The sequence below is a fragment of the Papio anubis genome, chromosome 9, assembly GCF_008728515.1.
Source record: "Papio anubis isolate 15944 chromosome 9, Panubis1.0, whole genome shotgun sequence".
In the NCBI taxonomy this organism is placed as follows: domain Eukaryota; kingdom Metazoa; phylum Chordata; class Mammalia; order Primates; family Cercopithecidae; genus Papio; species Papio anubis.
This window is the reverse complement of record NC_044984.1, coordinates 108,931,620-108,959,475: the sequence shown is the minus strand read 5'-3', so window position 1 is coordinate 108,959,475 and position 27,856 is coordinate 108,931,620. Positions and strand designations below refer to the sequence as shown.

The 27,856-nt window shown below is 44.2% G+C and overlaps 1 long non-coding RNA gene across 1 annotated transcript in view; it reads right to left on the bottom strand.

Annotated features, from left to right (window-relative positions):
* Positions 1 to 11,010: 11,010 nt before the first annotated feature.
* The window catches only part of LOC108581244, a 32,158-nt gene continuing 15,312 nt past the window's right edge, over positions 11,011 to 27,856 (bottom strand). The window contains exons 2-3 of the long non-coding RNA XR_001893175.3: positions 13,566 to 14,184; positions 11,011 to 12,470 (exon numbers count right to left, since the gene is read on the bottom strand). This is a non-coding gene — a long non-coding RNA (uncharacterized LOC108581244). The remainder of the gene's footprint in view (positions 12,471 to 13,565; positions 14,185 to 27,856) is intronic.

The following is a 27,856-nucleotide window of genomic DNA, read 5'->3' as shown; positions in this document are numbered from 1 at the left end:
GAAGGAAAGAAGGAAGGAAGGAAGGAAAGAAGGAAGGAAGGAAGGAAAGAAGGAAGGAAGGAAGGAAAGAAGGAAGGAAGGAAAGGAGGGAGGGAGGGAGGGAAGGAGGAAGGAAGGAAGGAAGGAAGGAAAGAAGGGAGGGAGGGAGGGAGGGGGGAGGGAGGGAAGGAGGGAAGGAAAGGAGGGAGGGAGGGAAGGAGGGAAGGAAAGGAGGGAGGGAGGGAGGAAGGAAGGAAGGAAGGGAAGGAAGGAAGGAAGGAAGGAAGGAAGGAAGGAAGGAAGGAAGGAAGGAAGGAAGGAAGGAAAGAAGGAAGGAAGGAATGCAGGCAGGCAGAGGCAGAGAGAGTCTGAATTATTCCAGGACTGATTTCTTTAGCTGTGGCTAAATGATTTTTTGTTAAGTAAGACTCTTTAGAGATTACTTTATTTTTGACATATATATAAACACACACATATATTTTTTGAGACGGAGTCTCACTCTGTTGCCCAGGCTGGAGTGCGGTGGCGCAATCTAAGCTGACTGCAACCTCTGCCTCCTGGGTTCAAGTCATTCTCCTGCTTCAGCCTCCCGTGTAGCTGGGATTACAGGTGTGTTCCACCACACCCGGATAATTTTTGTATTTTTAGTAGAGACGGGGTTTCACCATGTTGGCCAGGCTGGTCTCGAACTCCTGACCTCAAATGATCTGCCCACCTTGGCCTCCCAAAGTGTTGGGATTACAGACGTGAGCCAGCATGCCTAGCTTGTTTTATATTTTAGTTGTCTTGTATTTGGCTAATTTTTGTATTTTTTTAGGGATGGAGTTTTGCCATGTTGCCCAGGCTCCTCTTGAACTCCTGGACTCAAGCCATCCACCTGCTTTGGCCTCTCAAAATGCTGGGACTATAGGCATCAGCCACTGCACCCTGCCTCACTTCCACTTTTTTTTTTTTTTTTTTTTTTTCCAGACAGAGTCTCACTCTGTCACCCAGGCTGGAGTGCAGTGGTGTGATCTCGGCTCACTGCAACCTCCGCCTCCCGGGTTTACGCCATTCTCCTGTCCCAACCTCCTGAGTAGCTGGGACTACAGGTGCCCGCCATCAAGCCTGGCTAATTTTTTGTATTTTTACTAGAGACAGGGTTTCACCATGTTAGCCAGGATGGTCTCGATCTCCTGACCTCGTGAGCCACCCGCCTCGGCCTCCCAAAGTGTTGGGATTACAGGCATGAGCCACTGCGCCAGGCTTTTTTTTTTTTAAACTCCCTTATATTGATCCAGAGCCTACTATGTGCCAGGTACTATGTAAGTGCTTCTTCGTTTAATTTATTCTTCTCACAAACTGATGAGGTAGGTAATATAATTATATCTCCCCATTATACAGGAGAGGAAACTGAGACTTAGAGACGTGGAGAGATTTTTCCAAGATGCTTTAGTTGATCTGAGTCTCATCCCAGGAATGTGACTTCCCGAGTTCCCCATCACCTCCTAACTTACCCATCTAGGCCAACGTTTATCAGTGTGGCCACTACTGGCATTTTGTACCAGATAATTCAGCATGGTAGGGTGCTGTCCTGTGTAGAATGGTTAGCAGCATCCTTGGTCTCTACCAGTAAAGGTACATGCCAACAGTCGCATCGCCCTCATTTGTGACAACAAAAAATATCTCCAGACGATGCCAGGTGTCTGCTGGGGGCAAAATCCTCCTCCTAAAAACATGAGAACCACTGTTCTTTGCTAATTTTTCATTCCTAAAATGCAGGGTAGGACCCAAACATACTTTGACAGAATGTAGGAATAATTGATTGATTCTTTTTTTTTTTTTTTTTTTGAGATGGACTCTCCATCTGTCACCCAGGTTGGAGTGCATGATCTCAGCTCATTGCAAACTCTGCCTCCCGGGTTCAAGAGATTCTCATGCCTCAGACTCCCAAGTAACTGGGACTACAGGCATGCCACCACTTCCAGCTGATTTTTATGTTTTTAGTAGAGACAGGGTTTCACCATGATGCCCAGGCTAGTCTCGAACTCCTGACCTCAGGTGATCCTCCCACCTCGGCCTCCCAAAGTGCTGGGATTACAGGTGGAGCCACTGCACCTGGCCAATTTATTGATTCTGGAGTTGGTTTATGTTTTTCTCTTTCATTCCTGCAAAAACTGTATTCACCTTTCGCCTTCTCCAGAAACTTGGATCCACTAATAGGTTCCCTCCTCTCTAGAATGTGGCAAAGCATGTTAGTTTTACGGTACCCTTTCCATCTCTCTGGGTTTCAGGTCATTTTGTGGCCCTGGCTAAACGCTCCCTGCTGTGAGTAGACTGGGAGAAGGCCCTGAAGGTAAAGTCTTTGTTTTTGAGGGCTGAGCACCGTGGCTCATGTCAGTAATCCCAGCACTCTGGGAGGCTGAGGTGGGCAGATCACTTGACGTCAGGAGTTCAAGACCAGCCTGGCCAACATGGCAAAAACCTTTCTCCAGTAAAAATACAAAAATTAACCAGGTACGGTGGTGCACGCCTGTAATTCCAGGTACTAGGGAGGCTTGAGGCACAAGCATCACTTGAACCTGGCAGGCAGAGGTTGCAGTGAGCTGACATCATGACACTGCACACCAGCCTGGGTGACGGAGCGAGACTCCATCTCAAAAAGAAAAAAAAAAACTTTGTAATCTTTTTTATCCATCTTTGATCCCAAAGCAAACCCCAGGGCCTGGCACAGAAAAGGTGTAAATACCTGTTTGGCAAATGGTGAGCAAGGTATAGGTGGGTAGCCAGAGAAGACATTTAGGCAGAGGGATTAGAAGTGAGTTTCCTTGGCCAGGAGCAGTGGCTCATGCCTGTAGTCCCAGCACTTTGGGGAGCCAAGGCGGGTGGATCACCTGAGGTCAGGAGTTTGAGACCAGCCTGGCCAACATGGCAAAACCCCGTCTCTACAAAAAAAAAAAAATTAGCGGGGCGTGGTGGCTCATGCCTGTAATCCCAGCTACCCAGGAGGCTGAGGCAGGAGAATCGCTGGAACCCGGGAGGTAGAGGCTGAGCCTAGATCCCACCACTGCACTCCGGCCTGAGCAACAGAGCAAGACTCCATCTAAAAAAAAAAAAAGGGCCGTGCGCGGTGGCTCACGCCTGTAATCTCAGCACTTTGGGAGGCCGAGGCGGGCGGATCACGAGGTCAGGAGATCGAGACCATCCTGGCTAACACGGTGAAACCCCGTCTTTACTAAAAATACAAAACATTAGCAGGGCGTGGCGGCGGGCGCCTGTAGTCCCAGCTATTCGGAGGCTGAGGCAGGAGAATGGTGTGAACCCGGGAGGCGGAGCTTGCAGTGAGCCGAGATCCGGCCACTGCACTCCAGCCTGGGCGACAAAGTGAGACTCCGTCTCAAAAAAAAAAGTGAATTTTCTTTTTCACCTACATGTATTTCATGTATTTGTGTGTTCTTTGAATTGGAAATTTAAAGAAAAAACAGTAAGAATGAGCTACTTTTATATCATACAAAGTACATAATAGTCAGTAAGCTGAATTCATGGTATGCTTCCAAATGAATTTTTAAAAAAATCTACACAAAGACATACAGCGAAGTGTCAACAGGGATTGCCCCTGGGTAGGGTTAATTTTTTCTTTATGCCTCTCAAGAGTTCCCAGGCAATACATGGGTGGTGCCTGTACCTGCTCTGGAATGGGGGAAACCCAGCATCACACCCCGGCCCCGTTGCTCACTAGCTGTGTGACGTGGGGCAGGGTCTCGCTTTGTCACTCAGGCTGGAGCACAATGGCATGAACATGGCTCACTGCAGCTTTGAACTCCCAGGCTCAAGCAATCCTCCTGCCTCAGCCACCAAGTAGCTGGAACCGCAGGCACATGCCACCATGCCTGGCTAATTGTTGTATGTTTTGTAGAGATGGGATCTTGTCATGTTGCCCTGGCTGGTCTCAAACTCCTGAGCTCAAGTGATTCACCGACCTAGGCCTCCCAAAGTGCTGGGAGTACAGGAGAGAGCCACCATGCCCGGCCTAGAAAGGTCATCTTCTAAGCTTCGATTTGTTCATCTGTAAAATGAGATGAGAAAAGCAGGGACCTCCTCTGAAGGATTTGGAATGATTAAAAGAGATAAGGGATGCAAAACAGAGTGCTTAATAGGGGTTTGATTAATGCCAATAATTCACATACTGTTTTTATCAAACAGGCATTCTTTTTCTTTTTAACACAAAAATCAGATCAAAACTAATAAATGTGATTAAAAAAAAAAAACCTCTGGGTGAGAGGGTTATCAGGACATCTCTTCCCCCTTAGCCCCATGCACAGTCTTGAGGAGCAAGGACAACTGGGTCACGGAGTGCCCCGGGGAGGGCCCTGAGACGCCCAGTGGCCAATTGAGAGGAGCCTGTGTGGCTCTGAGCTGGGAGCTGACTAAATCAACATGGAAGTTTCATGATAACATACCCGCACTCCCAGAAGACAACAAGACTGCAGAGAAGTCCCACATTGTCAAAAATCTTGAACGAATTGTTCATTCTTTGTCTTTGAGGTTGATTTAATGATATTTAGTTTTCCTAATTATTCAGCCAAAGTAGATGAGGAATCTCTTGTTCCCCTTAGTGTCCCCAGAAGCAGCCAGGGGCTGGACACTGACCACCGTGGAGACAAATATCACAGCTCCTATTATTGAAGTGCTAATGGCCTTGTTTAACCATCACAGCAACCCCACAGAGATTTGTGCTAGTTTGCCTATTTTACAGGTGAGAAAATTGAGGCTGAATGTGATCTTAATTTCCCTATATTCAGGACACCTTCAGGATAATTAGATCTAGCCTGGCCTGGCGTCATTTAGAAACTTGCTGCTACTCAAAGTATGGTCTGTGGAGCAGAAGCAGAGCCCCAGAGCCCGTAAATATGTAGCCTCTCAACCTGTTCTAGCTACTGAATCAGAATTATGTTCAAGGCTGGTTCTGTTTGCTGTTTTCTGTGTCCTCTATTTACTCTCATGGCCTTAAACTAGGCCACTATCAGCTCTCATCTGCATCACCCTCGACAGCCTTTAACTGCTCCCTCCTGCTCCTTCTCAACCAATCTGGCATTCCCTTCCTCTGTATCTTTCAATGGCTCCCTATTGACTTTGCATTAACTTTCTAACATAGCTTTTAGGGCGCTTCCCATTCTGGATCCTGCCTTCTCAGCCTTCATCTCACATCTCACTGTCTCATTACAGCCCATGCTGCATGGTCCAGGCTCCCCCAATGCCCTTCCTGGCATGCAACTCCACCTCTGGAACTTCGTCTGTCCTCATCACCTGGAAGATGCTTCATTTTTTCTCTATCCCTGGATTGATCTTACTTGTTCCCCTGTTCTCACTGGAGCACTTCTTCTTTGACCAAGTAAATTCCAGCCCCTTGAGCTTGTTCCATCCCATAGGAGTTATCACGTCTGCCTGCTGATTTACCTCCCTTTCAGATTTTAAGCACTTCAAGGACAAAAGTTGTCTTACTCATCAATGCAGCCTCAACACTTAGCATGAGATCTTGCATGTGGTGCATTCCCCCTGCATTTTTAAAAATTCTATTTATTATTATTTTTTTGAGATGGAATTTTTGCTCCATTGCCCAGGCTGGAATGCAATGGCACAATCTTGGCTCACTACAACCTCTGCTTCCTGGGTTCAAGCAATTCTCCTGCTTCAGCCTCCTGAGTAGCTGGGATTAAAGGCACCTGCCACCATGCCTGGCTAAGTTTTTGTATTTTTAGTGGAGACGAGGTTTCACCATGTTGGCCAGGCTGGTCTGGAACCCCTGACCTCAAGTGATCCACCCACCTCGGCCTCCCAAAGTGTTAGGATTACAGGCGTGAGCCACCGCACCTGGCCTGGTGCATTCTCAATAATGGCCCTCAGTGTCCGCTGTCTGGCTGCTTCTGGGTACGCCAAGGAAAACAACAGATTCCTTGTCAGCTCAAGTCGAATAATTAGGAAAACTAAATATGATCAAATCAACCCCAAAGACAAGAAACGAGAAATTCATTTGAGATTTTTGAAACTTTAGGGCTTAAAAAAAAAAAAAAGAAAATTTAAGGCTTCTTTGCAGTGCTTTCCCCCCCGACCCCCCCAGGAGTTCAAGAATATTGTCGTGAATTAACTTCAAAGACTCTGAAGTTCTGTGTCTTATAGCTGGGCACTTGGAGTGAAATCCCCTACGTTAAACACCCTTCTCATGGTGCCACAAGAGCCATCACTCTTGGGATACTTTAGCCCTTTTATTTTATAACATGTTTTTTGTCTTTGTGATATAGAACTGCATAGGATATATGTGGCTTAGCCAATACTTATAAAGTGAACATCAGTATTCATGGCATACAAAACACCAGCCCCCCAAACTCCCCAGGTATCTCTTCCTCTTCCCCACAAGTAGCCACTACCCTGAATTTGGGGACAATCATTTCCTTGCTTTTTTAAATAATTTTACGCCCTACATAAGGATCCTTAGACAATAGAATTTAATTTGGCCTCTTTTGCTTTTGAACTTTATATAAATGCAACAATGCTTGACGTGTTTTGGGGGTCTGGCTTCTTCCCCTCAACATTCCACCGGTGAGATTTCTCCCTTTGTTCGGGGTAGCTGCGTCATCCATTTTCATTGCGGAGTATATTTCACTGTATGGCGATGCCACTGTTTCTCTATTCTACTGCTGATGGGTGCTGGGGCTGTTTCTAGTTTGGAGCTATCATGCAAATAATGTGTGAGCAACATTCTTGGCTCCATCTCTGTCTTTTGGAACACATGCACCTGAGTTTCTCTAGGGAATACATCTGGGAGTGGAGGTGCTGGGTCCTAGAGTCTGCATACATTGAACTTTACTACATAATGAAACACCATCCTCCACAGCGGTCGCAATACCTTTACTCTTGGTCTCCTGGGTAAGAATTGGAGACACTGGGAGTTTTCTTATATAGCCTATCTTAATCTCCCCACAAAGGTGCATTATACATTTAAGAAGGAGGAAGAGAAATAGTTCTAGTCCATAATCTCGAGTTGCCCGAGGGCTTTTTCTTTGACCTGCAGACGCAAGTGGTTGCAAAGATGGAAGCAGGAATGAGGCGGTCCTCTCTTTGATGCCTATCTGAGTTTGCAGCGGGCGGGGATGACATTTGGGCTTCTCTAGTGAGTCAACCAGGAAGAATCTTCCCAGCTGAGATGCATTTGCCCCACCCCAGGCAGCACAAGAAGGGGAGAGAAGTCGCTCCTCTGGGCAGTTTTCAGGGCAGAGCCTGATGGTGGCCTTTTGGCTCACATTTTTTCCAACAATAAAGAACTCATCGAGTGTCTGAATTGTATTTTGTTCTTTTTTCCTCAAATGGAATACTTGTATGGTCCTTTCCAGTTGTGAAGATGATGCTGTATGTGTACACACACACGTATATCATTGGTGAAATTTGTATACAGGTAGATGTAGATATAGTTGTAGGTATATAGACCGATGCTAGCTGATTATGGTATAAAGGTAGATATAAGTTCTTGCTCTTAGGAGATGCACACTGAAGAACTAAAGGATAGAACATCGTGATGTTTTCAACTTGCTTTCAAAATGGTTCCACAAAAATAACAATCATAACATGTATATAGATATAGAAGTAGGTAGATAGGTAGATACAGGTATAGGCATAGGTATATAGATAGATATGGGTATAAGCATATAGATAGATATAGGTCTAGGTATGTAGGTACATACAGGTAGACAGGTATAGGTACACAAGTATAGGCATAGGCATATATGTATATAGGTATAGGCATAGGTATATAGGTAGATATAGATAGATAGACATGGGTATAAGTGTAGATATATAGAGAGATATAGGTATAGGTGTAGGTAGATAGAGAGATAGGTATAGATGTAGGTAGATAGATAGGTATAGGTGTAGGTAGATAGAGAGATAGGTATAGGTGTAGGTATACAGAGAGATAGGTATAGGTGTAGATATGTAGAGAGAGATAGGTAGAGGTGTAGGTATATAGAGATATAGGTATAGGTGTAGGTATATCGAGAGATATAGGTAGAGGTATAGGTATAGATAAAGTGAGTGTGGCACAATGTTGGCAACGCTGAATCTGACTGAAGGGAGTATAGGACTTCATTGTACTGTACTTGCAACTTCTCTCCCTTTATTTTTCTTTGAAAATATAAAGCTAAAAGTGACCTCCAAATTCCACTGCCCAAAGGTAAGCACTGTTTATATCGGATGGATCTCCCATGTAACTCTGAGGATGCACATGCACATGTAGTGCACACACACCGACATACACACAGACGCAATTTTTTTTCTTTTAATTTTTTATTTTAGGTCTGGGGTTATACGTAAAGGTTTGTTACCCAGATAGACACATGTCACAAGGGTTTGTTGTACATATTTTTACAATACCCAATAGTTATCTTTTCTGCTCTCTCCCTCCTCTGACCCTCCCCCCTCAAGTAGGCACCAGTGTCCGTTGTTCCTCTCTTTGTTCATGTGTTATCATTTAGCTCCCACTTAAGCATAAGAACATGCAGTATTTGGTTTTTTGTTTCTGTGCTAGTTTGCTAAGGATGACGTCCTCCAGCTCTATCCATGTTCCTGCCAAAGACATGACCTCATTTTTTTTATGACTGCATAATATTCCATGGTGCATATGTACCATGTTTTTTTTTTTTTTTTTTTTTGTATCCAGCCTGTCATTGATGGGCATTTAGGTTGATTCCATGTTTTTGCTTTTGTGAACAGTGCTGCAGCGAACATTCACACGCATGTGTCTTTATGGTAGAATGAGGCAATTTTGCATACATGGGATTGTACTATACTTGCTGGCTTGTGCACTTGGTGTTTATTCAAGAATGTATTGTTGCTGTCTCTTCATGTCGAAGTTTATACACATTAGGTCAAGGTTGCTCAGCATTCGTTAATACAAGTACCCTTCAGCCTATTTAACCAGTTCTGTTTGGTTGGTTTCGCCCTATTGTTGAACTTCCAATTTTTCCAGTTTTTCTGCTATTATAAACAACACTGCAGTGAACATCCTTGCACACAGATCTTTGCTTGCATATCCCGGTATGCTTTTTGGTAAAATCAAGTACTTTAAAAAAAAAAGTTTTAAAATCTTTAGTGAAAAACTTCATGGTGTGCTTAATCTTTTTTTTTTTTTTTTGAGACAAAGTCTTCTTCACCCAGACTGGAGTGCAGTGGCGTGATCTCGGCTCACTGCAACCTCCACCTCCCTGGTTCAAGCGATTCTCCTGCCTCAGTCTCCCGAGTAGCTGGGATTACAGGCATGCATCGCCATGCCCAGCTAATATTTGTATTTTCAGTAGAGATGAAGTTTCACCATGGTAGCCAGGCTGGTCTCAAACTCCTCACCTCAAGTGATCCACCCGCCTCAGCCTACCACAGTGCTGAGATTACAGGCATGAGCCAATGTGCCTGGCCTTCATTTTTAATGACTATTTATTGTGTTTTGATCCTTACTCTTTGTCCACAGTGCTTTACTTTACATGATCTCATTTAATTTTTATAACATCAAGACGGTGTGGGTACTGACATTATACATATTTTAAAGATGAGGAGACAAAGGCTGAGAGGTTAATGACTTATTCAAAGTCATGCAGCCAGCTTTATCTAATTCCAGAAGTCTGGGGCTCTTAAACGATTGGCTTTGCTTAAAGTAAGAGGCGCCTGCAATTTCCTTCGATAATCAAACCACACAAAAGCCAGGCTGATTAGACTTTTGAGGTCCCCCAAAGGTCATGACCAGAATTGAGGTGGGCGTGGTGAAGCCTTGCAGATTCTGCTGGAGCTCTGCTGCCCCCTGGTGACCATGCTCTTTCATTGCTTAAATGGTTAGTCCCTTGGCAGCGGCCAGTTGTAGTTAAATTCATGCTCTTTAGGTAACAGTAAGACTAGCAACGTAGCAGTGATTATCTAAATATTTTCTGAGACTCTTCACTGAGAGTTACATACACTATTAATCCAAGCCCTGAAACACAAGAGTTATCCCCATGTCAGAGAGAAGAAACCAGGGCTCAGAGAAGTTAACCCCTCCAAGGTCAAGCGGCTTACTAGTTGGCTAGAGTTCCATTCCAGTTCTCGCTGGTCCTTAAGCGTACACCCTTTCTACTGCCCCATACGTCTTCCTGGTCTGGCACAAAGCAGGATCCCGGAAATCCTTCAGTAAACTTAATCTGAGCCAAAGACAGTTTGGTACAGAGACTTCAAGTATGGATTCCAGGGTCTGATAGTCCTAATCTTCATCCTGCCTCCGACACTTTCTTGCGCTATGACCTTGAGGAAGTCACTTGACCTCTCAGAGGGCCATGTGAAAACAGGGATGAGATGAGCAATGCAAGAAAAGGGCTCAGCTCAGGCGCTGGCATTGAAGAGGCAGCCAGTGCACTAAAACTTCATATCAGGGGAATAGCATGAGGCCAGGACTGAGAAATAGCACGAGAATGAGGCCAGTTCACTCAGAGGAGAAGCGGAGAGAGTTTGGGAGAGTCGAGCTGGAACCAGGTCTGAGACTGACACAATGTGAAGAGGTCTCTTTGCTCTCTGGGACTCCATTTCCCCTGTCAAAGGCATTCTTTCTACAGCTACTTATTGAGGTGCAGCCGCTGCTCTTGGACCAAAGCAGATGCTGAGTCTCACAATTTTCTCATTTCTAAAATGAGAACAAAAAATATACAACTATTCACAGCAATTTTTTTTTTTTTTTTGAGACAGAGTCTCACTCTGCTGCCCAGGCTGGAGTGTAGGGGCATGATCTTGGCTCACTGCAGCCTCCGCCTCCCAGGTTCAAGCAATTCTCCCACTTCAGCCTTCCAAGTAGCTAGGAATACAGGCACATACCACCCCGCCTGGTTTCACCATGTTGGCCAAGCTGGTCTCGAACTCCTGGCCTCAAGTGATCCACCCGCCTCAACCTTTTAAAGTGCTGGGATTACAGGCATGAGCCACTGCGCCCAGCCATATTCTCCGTATTCTTTTTTTTTTTTTTTTTTTTTTTTTTTTGAGACAGAGTCTCACTCTGTCGCCCAGGCCTGAGTGCAGTGGCCGGATCTTCCGTATTCTTATGAGGCAGCAAATATGATAGTGCCCCTCCAGTGGCTGTTTTGTTAATAAAAGTGGTACATGAGCTCTGGTCTCAGCAGTCAAGGAGAGAAGCTTGGATGTCTCGAGGGAATGAAAAGAGGTGAACTGATGACTAACATTTGTTGAAGGTTTAATATTTAATATTTGCCAAGCACTTTTCTGAGCATTCACAAATATTAACTCATTTAATACTCACATCAGCTTTATGAGGGAAGCAATTTTACTGGTCGGCCGGTATGGGTGATGTTAGGCCAAGTGACCCAGAGTTGGCCAATCACAGATTCCTACGTGCTGGCCTCAGTGACTAGCTCAGGGAGAACCATAAAACCCCAACCTAACCAATGGGATCATTTCTAGGCGTTATGTACCTGAATGCTGGAGGCAAAAGGCTTTTCTTTTAGCTTTGGGGTGCTAAGGTGATTGATGTCAGTCAATCACCTGAAGCTGCCTGGAGCCACTCTGTAGCCAGGAAAACCCAGCTAAACAGCTTTAGAATGAGACCAGTGCATTGAGAGGCAAGATAAAGAGGGCTGAGTTAAGACCAGTCAATATTGTTAGAATCTCTGTAACCACTTTTTCCTTTCTACATGTGTAAACCAGTGAATCTCGTTTTTCTCTTAAATCTAGTTTGAGTTGGGATTCTGTCACTTACAACTATTGGCTCTCACCAAGGGACGTATATTAGTCCACTTTCACATTGCTATAAAGAAATACCCAAGACTGGGTAATTTATAAAGGAAAGACGTTTAATAGACTCGCAGTTCCATCTGGCTGGGGAGGCCTTAGGAATCTTACAATCATGGTGGAAGGCAAAAGGGAAGCAGGCACCTTCTTCACAAGGTGGCAGGAGAGAGTGAGTGTGAGAAGGAGGAAGTGCCAGGCTTTAAAACCATCAGCTCTTGTGAGAACTCACTCACTATCACGACAACAGCATCGGGGAAACCGCTACCATGATCCAATCGCTTCCCTCCTCCACACCTGAGAATTACAGGTCCCTTCGTAATCCCTCCCTCGATGTGGGGATTACAATTGGAGATGAGATTTGGGTGGGGACACAGAACCAAACCATATCAGCGCATACACAAATAATGCTAATAGTTATGGCCACCAACACAATAATATTAATAATAATGTCCTTCTAGATGATTGGCATTTGACATGGTCTTCAAGACTCAAACATTATACCCGCTGTGAACCCTTGCTGGAGGGACTTCTTCTGGGTGAAGGTAGTCACTTTATAATGAATGGATTTTACATCATTTTCATCATTGTTGTGTTTTTTATTCTATTGTATTGTAAAGTCATATACACCTTGCTTTTATGTCTTCTTGACTTTGCCCATTCTGTTTCTTCCAACTGGTTTGTTCTCTGCTTCCCCATCTGTAAGAAATCTGTTTTGCAGTTATAAAGAGGACCAGTTTCTGAATCAAACAGAACTTGGTTCAAATTCCACCTCTTCTACTTCCTAGCTCTTTGACCTGGGTCAGCTCTTTAACCTGAGCCTCTCTGAGCCTCAGTTTTCTCATCCATAAAAATGGGTATTCTAACAGTACATGGTACACAAGATTGATGTGATTTGGTTAAATTCTGGAAGTTATCTATAATTGCTAGTGAATTTTTTTTTTTAGATGGAGTCTCGCTCCGTTACCCAGGCTGGAGTGCAGTGGCGCGAACTCGGCTCACTGCAAGCTCCACCTCCCGGGTTCACGCCATTCTGCTGCCTCAGCCTCCTGAGTAGATGGGACTACAGGCGCCCGCCACCATGCCCAGCTAATTTTTTTTTTTTTTTTTGTATTTTTTAGTAGAGACAAGATTTCACTGTGTTAGCCAGGACAGTCTCCATCTCCTGACCTCGTGATCTACGCGCCTCGGCCTCCCAAAGTGCTGGGATTACAGGGGTGAGCCACCATGCCTGGCCGTGAATTCTTTAATATTATTTTATTATGGAAGACTGTTTCTTGGTGGTGTTTGGGGTTGTGGCCAAAGTTCAATGGAGAGGGGGGTGGACTGGAGGAAATGCCTCTGTTTGAATTTTCCCATCACAAATTTCAATCTAGGTTAATCAGCATGTATATCAGGGGCTTAGCGTAAGCTACCATTTATCCCCAGAGATAAAGGAATTCCCATAAAACCCTAGGCTTCCAAGCAAACATCTTCCCACACTCAGCACATCCCATTCCCACAATCTGGGGTCTCTCCAAGGAATACAGCAGCAGCAGGCAAGATATGAATGAGTCCCATTGTGGAGAGACATGTTGCGAGATGCCCATGCAGGACTCTTATTTAGGAAAATAATTCTCGATAAGCTGAAATGTCTCTGTCTGAGTAATCCATTTTGGGGACTGACCTTTGGGTGTCATGGTTCTGATAGCAGATACATCACTTCGATTCTTCCCAGCTTTACCTGGGCTGAGTGTTCCTTATCAAAAGCATGTGGGTTCTGCGGCCAGAGAGACATGGGTAGGAATTCCGGTTTCTCCACTTACCTGCAATGTGAACTTGGTCCTTCAAATCCTAATTCCACGTCTATCAAGCAGGGATATCTTCCAAAGCAGCTGTTTTAAATATTAACTTAGATAATATCTCTGCCCAGTGACTTGACACATAGTGTTCCAGGTATCCCTAGCTTTGTGGCAAGCCGCCTTAAAACTTAGTGACTTCAAATAGCAACAATATGCATTTTGCTCATCGATGTACAACCTGGGCAGGGCTTGGTGAAGACTGTTTCTCTCTGCTCCACTCAGCAATGGCTGGGATAGCTCAACGGTTGTGGGCAGAGATCATCAGAGAGCTCACTCATTCATGTGTCTGCTGGTTGATGCGGGCCACTGGTTGGTAACTCAACTGAGACCGTTGGCCGGAACATCTACCATGTGGCCTCTCCGTGTAGCTTGGGCTGCCTTACAACATGGTAGCTGGATTTCAAGGGTGAATGTCCCAAGCGAGAAATGGCTCAGATGGAAGCCATATCATTGTTTATGACCTAGACTCAGAAGTCACACAGCCTTCCTTCTGCAATATTCCATTCACTGAGCCAGTCACCAAGGCCTGCTTAGGTTCAAGAGGAGAAGTAGCTCTATCTCTCGATGGGAGGGTGCCAAGTTTCTGGAAGAGATTATGGCATCAGAAATATTGCTTTAATCACTTTTGGAAAATACAAATTGCCTTTGTTTTTGTTGTTTTTGTTTGTTTGTTTGTCTTTTTAAACAGAATCTCACTCTGTTGCCCAGGCTAGAGTACAGTGGCATGATCTTGGCTTACTACAACCTCCACCTCCCAGGTTCAAGCGATTCTCCTGCCTTGGCCTCCCCAGTAGCTGGGACTACAAGTACATGCCACCACACTCAGCTAATATTTTGTATTTTAGTAGAGATGGGGTTTCATGTTGCCCAGGCTGGTCTCAAACTCCTGAGCTCAGGCAATCTGCTCACCAGGGCCTCCCAAAGTGCTAGAATCATAGGTGTGAGCTGCTGTGCCCAGACTCAATCGCCTCTTTTAATGAGTGCCAAAGAAAGAGCAATTCTTAAGATCACTCACTCTCTGAGCATTACAAATATGTTTTCTTTTTTGTTTGCTTTTTGTTGTTTTTGTTTATTTGTTGAGACAGGGTCTTGTTCTGTTGCCCAGGCCGGAGTGCAGTGGCACGATCATGCCTTACTGCATCCTTGACTTCCCAGGCTCAAGAGATCCTCCCACTTCAGCTTTGTGAATAGCTGGGACCAAAGGCGCGCCGCCATGCCCGGCTAATTTTTAAGTTATCTGTAGTGACAAGGTCTCACTCTGTCGTCCAGGCTGGTCTCAAACTCTTATGCTCAGACCATCTGCCCACATTGGGCAAAGTGCTGAGATTACAGGTACTGGCCTACATATGTATTTTCTAAGACATATATATTCTCTTACCTGTAAGACAGGAGTAAATAATATCTGCTTTGCAGATAAGTTGGAAAAATAACAAATAGCATATGAAATATCCCGATAGGTAGTAGGTGCTCAATAAAGAGTGATTAAACTAGTAACTCATGGCCAGTCACAGCGGCTCACACCTGTAATCCCAGCACTTTGGGGGACAGAGGTGGGAGGATCATTTGAACCCAAGAGTTCAAGACCAGCCTGGGCAACATGGTGAGACCTTGTCTCTACAAAAAAACACAAAAATTAGCCTGGCGTGGTGGTGCACAGCTATAGCCCCAACTACTCGGAAGGCTGGGGTAGGAGTATCGCTTGAGCCCAGGAGGTCTAGGATGCAGTGGGCTATGATCATGCCACCGCACTCCAGCCGGGACAACACAGTGAGACACTGTGTCAATAAATAAACAAACAAACAAACAATAAAGAAATAAAATAGTAACTCATATTTGAATACATAGATACAGGGAGGGAACATCATACACCGGGGCCTGTCGGGAGTGGGGGGCAAGGGGAGGGTGAGCATTAGGACAAATACCTAATGCATGCGGGGCTTAAAACCTAGATGACGGGTTGACAGGTGCAGCAAACCACCATGGCACCTGTATACCTATGTAACAAGCCTGGGTATTCTGCACATGTATCTCAGAACTTAAAGTAAAATAAAATAAAAAAAGTAACTCGTATTTATTGAGCCATTGTCAGGTACCAGGCACTACTTTCTGAACACTTCGTTGTGTTTTGTTTTATTGAATCCTCACAAGAACCCTATTACATAGGTTGTATTATTACTACTGTTTCACAGATAAGGAGACTGTGGCTCAGAGAAGTTAAGCAACGTGCATAAGGGTCACACAGCTAGTTATTAGGACTCCCAGGATTCAAACCGGGGCAGCGCCGCTAGAGCATGAATGCTTTCAAACACAACACCATACTTCCTCTTAGTGGTGATGTTTTGTTCTCAGTACAAGGGTTTACAGTGTGACCCAGTGGAAATTACTAAAACCATAGACCCAAGAGACAGGAGGTAAGGTAGAAAAGGCAATTGAAGGCTGAGACTTGATGGACATCTAGTGCCAGTGAGGTGAAGGCTGAGGTTGGTTTGTGCCTTACACAACTGTGATCAATACAGCCTACAAATGACACCCCAAGCAGGTAGACGTGAGGATTCCTGATCACCTCTTGGTTGAACCCAGCTAGCCATTGAGGCAGTCTTTTCCCAGTATCTGCTCAGCTACCACTTTGCCCTGCCAAGAAGTTCAGCTGTTATTACATACCTAATTTTGCCTTGGTTTTATGATGAAAGTAATATGGATTCATTGTAAAAATGAAAAGGCAAAAGTATATACAGAAAAAAGGAAACATTTTAGCCGGGCATGGTGGCACATGGCTGTAGATCCAGCTACTCGGGAGGCTGAGTGGGGAGGATCACTTGAGCCGAGGAGGCTGAGGCTGCAGTGAGCCATGGTGGCACCACTGCACTCCAGCCTGGATGACAGAGTGAGACCTTGTCTCAAAAAAAAAGAAAAAGAAAAAGAAAGTAAAAGTTTTTTCTAATCCCTTATCCTACAATGTCACTCCCCAGAGGAAATCACCATCTGTAGTTTAGTGAGTAGCCTTCCTCTTTCTTTTTTCTTTTTTTTTTTTTTTCAGACAGGGTCTCCCTCAGGTTGGTTGCCCAGGTTGGAGTGCAGTGGTACAGTCATGGCTCACTGCAGCCTTGACTGCCTGGGCTCAGGCGTTTCTCCCATTCAGACTCCTGAGTAGCTGAACTTACAGGTGCATGCCACCATGATGGGCTAATGTTTGGTATATTTAGTAGAAATGGGGTTTTGCTATGTTGCCCAGGCTGGTCTCACACTCCTGGACTCAAGCATTCCACCCACCTTGGTCTCCTCAAGTGCTGGGATTACACGCATGAGCCACTGCACCTGGCCCTTCCTTTTTCTAAAATATAGAAAACATTAGATAAGGCAAAACCTATTTTCTTGCAATTTGCTTTTTCTTCTTCTTCAAGTTAACAATGTATCAGGGACCTCTTGCCATAATAGTACATTTAAACTGCTGCTGAGTGCTCCATAATACAGCTGTGCTCCAGTTTATTTCACTAATCCCCAGTTCATGGACACTGAGGTTATTTTCATTTTTTGTTGGTTATAACTAATGCTGCAACAATTACATTGTTGTATGCTTGGGTGAGTATTTCTGAAGGATAGATTGTTTTTCAATTATGCTGTAAATTTTAGATTCGGGGGTACATGTGCAGATTTGTTTCATGAGTATATTATGTGATGCTGAGTTAGAGATTCAATTGAACCCGTCACCCAAACAGTGAACATAGTACTTGATAGGTAGTTTTTCAGCCCTTGCCTCCTCCCCTCCCCCACCACTTTGGGAGTCTCCAGTGTCTGTTGTGCCCATCTTCATGTCCATGTGTACCCAGTGATTAGTTCCCACTTGTAAGAGAGAACATGGGATATTTTGGGGTTTTCTATGTTAATTTGCTTAGGATCATGGCCTCCAGCTGCACCCATATTGCTGCAAAGGACATGATTTCATTCTCCTTTTTTATGGCTGCATAGTGTTCTATGGTGTATATGTACCACATTTTCTGTATCCAATCCTAGGTTGGTTCCATGTCTTTTCTATTGTGAATGTGCTGTGATGAACATGTGAGTGCAGGTGTCTTTTTGGTAGGGAAGGATGGATTATTAGAAATAAAAGCCAGGCATGGTGGCTCACGCCTGTAATCCCAGCACTTTGAGAGGCCAAGGCAGGCAGATCACAAGGTCAGGAGATCGAGACCATCCTGGCTAACATGGTGAAACCCTGTCTCCACTAAAAATATAAAAAAAAATTAGCCGGGTGTGGTGGTGGCTGCCTGTCGTCCCAGTTACTTGGGAGGCCGAGGCAGGAAAATGGTGTGAACCCGGGAGGTGGAGCTTGCAGTGAGCCAAAATCGCACCACTGCACTCCAGCCTGGGTGACAGAGCGAGACTCTGTCTCAAAAAAAAAAAAAAAGAAAAGAAAAGAAAAGAAAAAAGAGAAAAAAGAAATAGAAGACATAGGCCAGGCATAGTAGCTCACACCTGTAATCTCAGCAATTTGGGAGGCTGAGGTGGAAAGATTGCTTGAGCTTGGGAGGTCAAGGCTGCAGTGAGCTGTGATTGTGCCACTGCACTCCAGCCTGGGTGACAGTGAGACCCTGTCAAAAAAAAAAAAAGAAATAAAAAACCAAGAACAGCAAAAAACTAAAAATCAACAAAAACCACCTTCTCCTTAACACACCCAATTTAGGGTCTTTCCCTTCCCTACTCCCCTACCAGTGCTACCTGGGGTCACCTCCCAAATAAACCACTTGCCCTCATGTCCTTGTCCCAGGGTCTGCTTCTGGGAAAACCCAGCCCAAGGGAACACTCTTCCTGGACAGTTTTTTCCCACGAACACACAGATGACATGGATGCACCTCCTAATCCCAACCCCTGTGCTGCTTCTTGGTTTCTCTCCAGTGTCAGTGCTGGAAGTGACCTATCAAGCAGCAAGGATGGGCATTGAGGCCTCCAGGATGTAGTCACAGAGGGAGAATATAAGACTATATTGGCAGGCCTAGATTCCCGCTCTTGCTCTTTTATCGTGAGCTGGTGGATCTCGGGCATGCCACTCATTTCTTCTGAGCCTCAGTTCTCCCCCTTACATAATGCCTGGTCTTATTGGTGGTTAAGATGAGATCACCTAAAGCTGCACTTTTGTTTAAAATTAAACATATGGGCTGGGTGTGGTGACGCACATCTGTAATCCCAGCACTTTGGGAGGCCAAGGGTGGAGGATCATTTGAGCCCAGGAGTTCAAGACTAGCTGGGGCAACATAGTAAGACCTTGTCTCTACAAATAAAGAAATTTAAAAAGTTAGCCAAGGTAACTTTTTGCAGTGATCTTGGCTTTTTACAACTTCCGCCTTCTGGGTTCAAGTGATTCTCCAGCCTCAGCCTCGCAAGTAGCTAGGATTACAGTCACCCATCACCATGCCTGGCTGATTTCTGTATTTTTAGTAGAGATGGGGTTTCATCATGTTGGTCAGGCTGGTCTCAAACTCCTGACCTCTGGTGATCCACTCACCCTCAGCTTCCCAAAGTTCAGGGATTACAGGTGTGAGCCACTGCACTCAGCCTGGAATGTCTTTTTTGAAGGCCTTTACTGAATTCTTACTTTGGATTTTATTTCATTCACCTTAGTCAATTGTCTTTTTTTGGCCTCCTTTTTTTTTTAGATTGGCTCTCACTGTCACCAGACTGGAGGTCAGTGGTGGCACGATCACGACTCATTGCAGCCTCGATGTCCTGGGCTCAAGTAATCCTCCCACATCAGCCCATGGGGTCTCTGAGACCACAGATGCACACCACCATGCCATGCCTGCGTGGCTAATTTTGTGCGTGTGTGTCTGTGTGTGTGTGTGTCTGTGTGTGTGTAGGGATGGGGACTCACTATGTTGCCTAGGCTAGTCTTGAACTCCTGGGCTCAAGTGGTTCTCCCACCTTTGCCTCCCAAAGTGCTGAGATTACAGATGTGAGCCACCATGCTCCTTCAAAAAACATGTTTTGTTTTTGCATTAATATGAAAATGTAATAAGAAGATATTAATATGAAAAAATTCAAACAAATACAAAACTAGAGTGAATGGCTTTATGGACCCCCAGGTACTCACTACTGATAAATTAATTACTGATTTTGAAGTGACCTATAACTAATGGCTAATCTCGGGGTTATCCATAACTCTACCAAGAGTAACCGCTATCCAGACCTTTTTTTTTTTTTACCAAGAGTAACCGCTATCCAGAGCTTTTTTTTTTTTTTTTTATTGAGACGGAGTCTAGCTCTGTCGCCCAGGCTGGAGTGCAGTGGCGTGATCTCGGCTCACTGCAAGCTCAGCCTCCCGGGTTCACACCATTCTCCTGCCTCAGCCTCCCAAGTAGCTGGGACTACAGGCGCCTGCCACCATGCCTAATTTTTTTTTTCTTTTAAATATTTAATGGAGACAGGGTTTCACCATGTTAGCCAGGATGGTCTCAATCTCCTGACCTCCTGATCCGCCCGCCTCGGCCTCCCAAAGTGCTGGGATTATAGGCCTGAGCCACCGCACCCAGCCTATCCAGATCATTTTGAAGGAAATCTCGCAAATATTAAACACAATTCCTACTATTCACAGTGGAGACATTTCCCCTAGCAGCTGGCAGAGAAGGAGAGGAGCAGGAGGCATTCTCTATCACCACTCGAGATACCCAAAAGCGTGTGAGAAGAATGGAGTTATCTGTGGGCACAGGGAGTCGTGCCAAGACTTGAAGAGTTTCCAAGTCAACAGATAGATCTCATGTGACCTGTGACCTCAAGTTGAACAAGAACTGGCCACCGAGGCACTGGGTGTTCCCGTCACCTCCCCTCTCACCTAAGGCTTTGGTGCTACAGACTGAGATAGCTGCTCAGCCATAAATCGCAAGCATTGAGAATCTCAGTTTCAGCAGCTTTGTGATTCTCCCTGCCCTCTCCACCCTGTGATGTTGAAATTTGTTGCTTTGCTCCATGTTCTAGCCGTGGGTGTAATTATTGTCGTGGGACCAGCAATTAACCTTCCGCAGAGTGACCAGTGACTCTCTGGCTGAGTGGCCTGTGGCAGAGGGAGACAGCTTGTCGGGTTCCAGCGGAAGTGCCTGGGATGTCTGCTCTCGGGGAGGAGGCGGTAGGCAGAGGACACTGGGGCCAAGGAAGGGTCCATTTTTCCCACTGGTCTCCCCAGAATGAGAGCAGGGAGGGTATCTCTGAACTTCACGAGGGAGAATAATATCTTCATCTGCACTTTGGAGATGCTGAGCCAGGCTGGAAAGTGTGCCCTTTCTAATTGTCTCTTAGAAAGTCCTTTATTTACAAACAGTTCCTGTCACATAGTAAACACATACATATTTCTTTATTTTTATTTTTTGAGACAGGGTCTTGCGCTCTGTCACCCAAGCTAGAGTGCAGTGGTGTGATCATAGCTCATTGCAGCCTCGACCTCTTGGACTAAAGCAATCCTCCCGCCTCAGCTTCCCAAGTAACTGGGATGACAGGCATGCACCATTATGCCCCACTAATTTTTTTTAAAAAAATTATAGAGATGGGGTCTTGCTATATTGCCAGGGCTGGTCTGGAATTCCTGGGCTCAAAAAATCCTCCCACCTCAGTTTCCTAAAGTGTTGGGATTACAGGTGTGAGCCATCACGCCCCACCCTGCCAGTAAATTATCTACCTACAAAGGGAAAGAATTCTGACTTCTATTTTGACTTCTACTGCCATAGATTATTTTGCCTATTTTTGAACTTCATGCAAATAGGACCACACACTATGTTCTCTTTTACATCTGGTTTCTTTCAGTCATATCTGTGAATTAATCTATCTTATCGCATGTGGCTTTAGTTTTTTCTTTTTCATGACTGTATAATGTTCCATTTCATGACCATACCGCGTATATCCATTCTGTTCTCAATGGAAATTTGTTGTTTTGTTTCCCAGCTTCGAGTTATAGCAAATAAATCTGCTTAAAATATTCTTATGCATGTCTTTTAGTGTACCTAGGCACTCATTCTGAGGGGAGTATGCATTTAAGAGTGAAATTTCTGGATCATGGGAACATACATGTGTTCAGTGTTATTAGATACTGCCAAGCAGTTTTCCAAAGTGATATTACCTATTCACATTCCCCAAAGCATTGTGTCCTATTGCTCTACAGCCTTACCAGTTGTTAGTACTGACAGTATTTTTTAAATTTTATACATTCTGGTGGAGGATCATGAGACATAAAAGCTAGAACTAGCGTGTGATACAGTGTGGCAAAGAAAAATTATGAACGCATTGTATTCACAACATCCAAGGACACTTTTGGGTCAAGCTTTCTTCCTATACTCACTTTTGGGCTTCAGATTTTGTCAATCACTGGAAGGGACTTAAAGCTGGAAGTAAGGAGAAAATAGAAAGATTTGCCTTATCTTAAAGGCTGAAGATACGAAAAAGGCACCATATTTGAAATCAGCCTCCCAGTAGCTCCTACCTGTTGGCTAACTCTTTCCTCTGATGTGTATGTCATAAAGGCCAAGCTTCTCCGCTGGACAGAAATTCCTGTTGTAACCTGTATAAAGTCCAGCTGCCTGTGGTCCAGTCCCCTCCCGAGTTGCATTCACAGCAATAGCAATCTGGCAGGGATGTCTACTTCTGTAGGATCATTCTGAATTCAGGTATTGACTGTGATGCGAAGCATATCTGCATGTGTGCTAGAGACAAGTGTGACCTTGGCCTTGATCCAGGTGATGTCCCCCAAATGCTAGCCAGCGTAAATTTCCACAAGCATGATTGTAATATATTATAAGTTCCGCTTCTAGTAGGTAGGTATTCTGGAATATTCTAATGGCTGCGTATGAATTCATCCTTAAATCTCCCCAAACTCTTGTTCACTCATATTTGACTGGATAGAAACCATGAACACTTAGCTTAGCCTAAGTTATAGCAGATATGCCCAATTCTTTTAACAATAAATATATTTTAAAATGTGAGTAGTATTATTTTGAGAAAAAAAATTGTAACAAACCAGAGAATTTAGGGTGTGAAGTGATCAGAATTTCCAACCATTCTCACAGAATGGTGGGGATGTATCACTGAGGAAGAAACACATAAACAAGAAAAATAAATGTGTTTAATTTATGACCTGACTTATATGTACATATATATGTGAATGTATATACATGACTTCATATATAAAATAACATTTACATATATACACACACCTGTATACTGTATGTAGTTTCTTATCTTATACTTTATATATATGCATGTATATAGTGTTTGTCTATATGCAATTGTGCATGTAAATTCATATATCTATGAATGTATACATATATGTATGCATCTAATGTGCATAGGTATATATATAAATGCATATACATATGTATGTATGTGTATGCATGTATACATATATCTGCAATTACATGATTAACTTTTTTAATGTGACACATGGTTCTTATGTGTTGATTAGAAGAAGAGGTTAACTCTCTCTTTAGAAAGTCTAGAAGATGTTCCAGTAGCCTGTCTAGCATCTAGAGATGCTACCATCTTCTTCATGGCCAATGTCATGGTTCAAAGAGTCACTAAAATATACTAGTTGGAAGCACCAGGATCTCACAGACTTGGGGTTAAAAACTCTCTCCCTGCTGACAAGCAATGGGGTGTTGGGACTCTGAGCCTCTGTTCCTTTTTCTTTTTGTAAAGTGGGAGTAGAAATACCATCCTCTTGGGATTTTTGTGCACGACAAACAGGATGTTATGTGCAGGGCCTGTGTACGTGCACATCCAGTGGCTGATGTACATGAAGCACGTGGTGAGTGTCAGCCGCACTCATCATGGTTCCGAAGTGGGTTGAGGCTGATTTCCCATTCTGGCCGCCGTGTGGGAAGTGGGTCGGAGGGTGCTCTGGGTGGGGCGTCCAGTGCTCCGGTGGAAGGGAAGGTATAGGGCGTTTGAGATCTCTGAGAGCCCAAAAAAGAGCTACCGGGGCCACCGAATGCTTTCTCCTTTACCGGGACAAGGGAGGTGGGAGATTTTCTGGCACCTGGTACCTGGCAGAGAAGAGGGACACTGGGAGACAGATTCAGTGAGAAACATAAAATCTTCCTGTTTATGCTCGTGTTTGTCTTCTTCCTGTGTGATGTAACCTCAGGGGGCCACGAGACTCTTTATTATATTCAATATAAGGGGGCATTGAACTGGAGTTGTCCTACACTGTGCTGGGAAATGCCATGAAATGGTAGGTTGTCGGTAAATAATGATCCCTTCTCTTTTCTTTAGAAGTCAACATTCCCCTACAGGTATTATCATCTCGTGTCATCTTGTGACCTCTTGATGACTTCCCATTTTTGCAATGGGAATGAGCTCAGAGTGTGGGAAAAAACAAAAACAAAAAACTTCCAGGCTGACAGTGAGGACCTCTGTGCAGCGTCAGAGCCCAAATCTTCATTCACTCAACATAAATATCTATGCAGCGTCCCTGCCACTCTGTTCAAGCTTCAGGAATCACTCGGGCACAGCATAAAGAAACCACTGAGTAAAGCAGTCACCCCATTCATAAGTGACTTAAAATGTGCAGAATGGAAATAACCTAAGTAGGCTGGGCACAGTGGCTCACGCCCTTAATCCCAGCACTTTGGGAGGCCAAGGCAAGCAGATCACTTGAGGTCAGAGGTTTGAGACCAGCCTGGCCAACATGGTGAAACCACGTCTCTACTAAAAATACAAAAATTAGCTGGGCGTGGTGGCAGGCACCTGTAGTCCCAGCTACTTGGGAGGCTGAAGCAGGAGAATTACTTGAACCCAGGAGGCAAAGGTTGCAGTGAGCCAAGATCATGCCACTTCACTCCAGCCTGGGCAACAGAGCTAGACTCTGTCTCAAAACAAAACAAAACAAAACAAAACAAAACAAAAAGAAATGCCCAGGAGATGGGGATGAGTTGAAACTATCTATCTATCTATCTATCTATCTATCTATCTATCTATCTATCTGAGCTGAGTTGAAGCCTTATAGCATGTTTGTAAAGAATATTATACTGACAGTAAAAACAATCTGTTTACCTGTATGATTGACCTAGGAAGACAGCTGTAATATTTTCAGTAAAAAGATTGGTTAGAAGATAGCATATTTAATATTCTTGCAAATGTTAACAATGTTTTATCTCTGGGTGTGGGCTTAAAAGAGTCCTTTTTTTCCTAACTGCATATGTGTATTTTCTATTTCTTCTGCAACAAAGTTGAATTTCCTGTGTAATTGAAATAATAAAAGCAAATATGAAATAGACAGAAAAGTAAAACTAGATTTGTCCCCTTAAAAATATGTCAGGATAAGGCAGGGCATGGTGGCTCACGCCTGTAATCCCAGCACTTTGGGAGGCCAAGGTGGGCGGATCTCTGGAGGTCAGGAGTTCGAGACTAGCCTGGCCAGCATGGTGAAACCCTGTCTCTACTAAAAATACAAAAAATTAGTCGGTGGTGGTGGCAGGTGCCTGTAATCTCAGCTGTAATCTCAGCTACTCAGGAGGCTGAAGCAGGAGAATCGCTTGAATCCCGTAGGTGAGGAAGGTTGCAGTGAATTGAGATCACGCAACTGTACCCCAGCTTGGGGCAACAGAGTGAGTCTCCATCTCAAGCAAACAGACAAACAAACAAAAAACGGTGTCAGGATTAAAGAAGGGGCAGTTATCTGCCCATTGATGTGCTACCTGGTAAGTAATAGAGTTGAACCCAGGTCTCCTTGTTCCCAAACTGAACCCAATAAAGGCAGCTGCTATCCACTGGAAAAAAAGAAAGTCATGGCACATGAACACCTGCTCAACATCAATAATCATCTGGCAAATGTAAATCAAAACCACAAAGGTGTACCACTTTACATCAATTAGGATGGCTACTATTAAAAATAAAACAAAACAGAAAACACAAATGTTGCCTGGGTGCCGTGGCCTATGTCTGTGATCCCAGCACTTTGGGAGGCCAAGTCTGGAGGATTGCTTGAGGCCAGGCATTCAAGACCAGTCTGGGCAACCCAGGGAGATCCCATCTCTACAAATAACAAAAAAAATTAGTTTGGTATGGTAGCAGGTGCCTGTGGTCCCAGCCACTCAGGAGGCTGAGGCGGGAGGATTGCCTGAGCCCGAGTGGTTGAGGCTGCTGCATGAGCTGTGATTACACGACTTCACTCCAGCCTGGGTGACAAAGTGAGATCCCTTCTCAAAAGAAAATACAAATGTTGGCAAAAATGTGGAGAGATTGGAACCCTTGTGCACTACTAGTGAGAATGTGAAATGGTGCAACTGCTAAAACAGTAGGGTGGTTCCTCAAAAAGCTAGACATAGACTGCTATGTCTATAGAGGGACAGAACTAATAGGATAGATGTATATATAAAGGGAAGTTTATTAAGGACAAGATCACAAGGTCACAATAGGCCTTCTGCAAGCTGAGGAACAAGGAAGCCAGCCCGAGTCCCAAAGCTGAAGAACTTGGAGTCTGATGTTCAAGGGCAGGAAGCATCCAGCATAAGAGAAAGATGTAGGCTTGGAGGTTGAGCTAGTGTAATCTCTCCATGTTCTTCTGCCTGTTTTTATTCAGGTCTCACTGGCAGCTGATTAGATGGTGCCCATCTGGGTTAAGGGTGGGTCTGCCTCTCCCAGTCCACTGACTCAAATGTTAATCTCCTTTGGCAACACCCTCACAGACACACCCAGGATCAACACTTTGCATCCTTCAATCCAGAGAAGTTGACACTCGATATTAACCATCACATAGACTGACCATATGATCCAGCAATTCCACTGCTGGGTGTCTACCCCAAAAAACTGAAAGCAGGGACTTGAAGAGATATTTGCACACCCATGTTTATAGCAGCACGTATCACAGTAGTCAACGAGTGCAAGCAAGCCAAGTGTCCATTAACAGACGAGTGGATAATCAAAATGCAATGTATCCATGTAATGGAACAGTATTTGGCCTTAGAAAACACGGAAATTCTGACAGGTGCTACCACAGGGATGAACCTTGAGGATATTACGCTGAGTGAAATAAGCCAGACATAAAGAGACAAATATTGTGTGATTCCACTTATAGGTGGTACCTACAGTCGTCAAACTCATAGAGATAGAAAGTAGAATGCTGGTTGCCAGGAGATGGGTTGGAGAGTGAATGAAAGGTTATCATTTCATGGGTGCAAAGTTTGAGTTTTGTAAGATGCAACAAGTTCTGAGGATGGACGGTGATGGTGTTGACACAGCAGTGCGAATGTATTTAATGCTACTAAACTTATGTACACCTAAAAATGGTTGAGATTGTAAATTTTATATTATATGTGTCTTACGACAATTTAAAAAAATCAGGTGAGGGGAAATTAAGCAATGGGTCAATGAGGGGCATGTTTTAGATTTTGTGCGAACAAGGCCAAAAAGGTTGTAATTTTTAAAAAAAATCAGATCTGGGAGAAGCAGGCAGAGATAGAGGTTGTCAGAAAAATAACATGTTAAGAATACATGTTTGGCCAGGCATGGTTGCTCACACCTGTAATACCAGCACTTTGGGAGGATGAGATGTGAGGATCATTTAAGGTCTGGAGTTTGAGATCAGCCTGGCCAACATGGCGAAACGCTGTCTCTACCAAAAATACAAAAATTAGCCAGGACTGGTGGCAGGCATCTGTAATTCCAGCTACTCGGGAGGCTGAAGCAGAAGAATTGCTTGAACTCAGGAGGCGGAGGTTGCAGTGAGCCAAGATCACACCACTGCACTCCAGCCTGGGTGACAGATAGGGACACTGTCTCAACAACAACAACAACAAACATTTTTTTCTCGAATGGAGTCAGACCATTTAAACCATCTGTCGTACTAATAACAATCTATCATTCTAAGATTAGCTTGTACTATGTTCTTTATGTAATGAGAACATTTCTCTTTCCTATTTTTATATTTATTTATTTATTCGAGACATGGTCTCACTTTGTCACCCAGCCTGGAGTGCAGTGGCACGATCGTGGCTCATTGAAACCTCAAAATCCTGGGCTCAAGCGATCCTCTTGTCTCAGGCTCCTGAGTAGCTGGGACAATAGGTATGAGCCACCCCACCTGTATTTTATACTTCTTAAAAAAAAAAAAAAAAAAAAAAACTTTATAACTCTTGTTTTCACCAAAAGTGTTGATAGAAAAGAAGTGGCACAATATTATACCAGAAAATTTCAAAACAATCTCTTTTTTCTATCTTGTGGCTATTAAATATGTTTGGTTTTAGTGCATAAATATTATTAACATTAAGCATTCAGAAAAAGCA